Source organism: Hemiscyllium ocellatum, assembly GCF_020745735.1.
Source record: "Hemiscyllium ocellatum isolate sHemOce1 chromosome 15 unlocalized genomic scaffold, sHemOce1.pat.X.cur. SUPER_15_unloc_15, whole genome shotgun sequence".
Classification (NCBI taxonomy): domain Eukaryota; kingdom Metazoa; phylum Chordata; class Chondrichthyes; order Orectolobiformes; family Hemiscylliidae; genus Hemiscyllium; species Hemiscyllium ocellatum.
In genome coordinates this window covers 260189-262016 of record NW_026867451.1, presented here as the reverse complement: position 1 = coordinate 262016, position 1828 = coordinate 260189, and positions in this window count along the sequence as shown.

The window sequence follows — 1828 nt, the reverse complement described above, 5'->3', positions numbered from 1 at the left end:
ATATAGACTCAACTGCAAGTAATTTCTCTCCCAGTCTGTTTGCCAGATCCTGTCTAATGATAGTGATAATGTCTAGTGATAGAGGCAATCTAATAATAAGTGGTTTTTTGCCAAATTTAGACACTTAACTTCTGCAATATCTATATTCCTTTCCATAATGCCTTTGAAACTTTGAGTTATAATCACTATCCCTAAAAAAACTGCAGAAATCCTGATATCTGTCATATTGTCTAGCAGCTACAGCCCACCCTGTTTGTCACATCCTCCAGCCCTGACCATCTTCCCCAACTGTGCACCTTCCTCCAACCTCTACAGCAAGTGATATCACTGTAACCTTCTCACATCCCGACAGCACCTCACTCCTTCTAACCTTCTACCATCCCTACACACCTCTCCATCCATGTGTGTGACATTCTGAAGCGACTTGATCCCCCTCTGTCTGTAACCTCATCCACTTTCTGTGATCTTCTCTATCTCTGTGACTTACGCCATCATGACAACACTCGCTATCTCGAGCCTCCTCCAGTCACTACTAGTCTTTGTAACTCTGTAACCTGCTGTAGCCATCCATGTTAAAACCATCCATGTGTCTGTGACATTATCTTGATTGCTGTAACCACTTGCAGTCCTTACAACTGTAATATATGCCAGTCTGAATAATCCTTGGTAATTCTAATAACCTCATCCAGTACCTGCAACTCTCAGTATTATGAACTTCATCCATTCTCAATAACTGTCCCTACCTCTGTAATCATCCCAAACCTCCACAGCCCTCTGATTTGCTGTAATCTTCTCCAATCCCCCTAAAGTACACTATTTATGTGACCTTCTCCTGTTCCTTTTCCACACCCTGACTGTACTTTCCTCCTGTTCCTCTAATCCCTGTTGAACATTGTGACCTCATTCAATCTCAGCAATGTTCTGTATAATCAGGTCTTCTGACAGTCCCGTCAACCATCCCTGTCTCTTGAACATTACCTAGTCCCCTCAACTTTCCTTTTCTCTGTAAACTCCTATAGCTGCTAAACCTATGGTGGCTCAGTGGCTAGCACTGCTACTTCACAGTGTAAGAGACCTGGGTTCAATTCCACCCTTGGACAATTGTCTGTGTGGGGTTTCCACATTCTCCCCATGTCTGTGCGGGTTCCTCCCACATTCCAAAGATGTTCAGGTTAAGTGGATTGGCTGTGTTAATTTGCCTGGAGTGTTCAGGGGTGTGTAGGTTAGGTGCAGTAGTCATGGGCAAATGTAGAGTGATAGGATAGGGGAATGGGTCTAAGAGGGTTACTCTGTGGAGAGTTGGTGCAGATTTGTTGGGCCAAATGGCCTGTTTCTACACTGTAGGGATTCTATGAAAACACTCATTGCCTAAAGTTAAAAATCGCACAACACCAGGTTATAGTCCAACAGGTTTAATTGGAAGCACACTAGCTTTCGGAGTGATGCTCCTTCATCAGATGAATATAGACTCAACTGCAAGTAGTTTCTCTCCCAGTCCGTTTGCCAGAAGCGTCGCTCCGAAACCTAGTGTGCTAGGTGTTGTGTGATTTTTAAATTTGTACATCCCAGTCCAACCTGGTGTTGTGTGATTTTTTAAGTTTGTACACCCCAGTCCAACACCAGCATCTCCAAATCATGACTCATTGCCTACGTAGCCTTCTCTTGTCCTTGTATATGACTGTGACCTCTTCCTGCCTTTAGAATTTTCCCTAGCACTGTAACTTTGGAGTTAATGAATGAATGAATTAACTTTATTGTCACGTGGTCAAATTAGTATAGTTAATACATTGGGGCAGCACCATGGCTCAGTGGTTAGCACTGCTGCCTC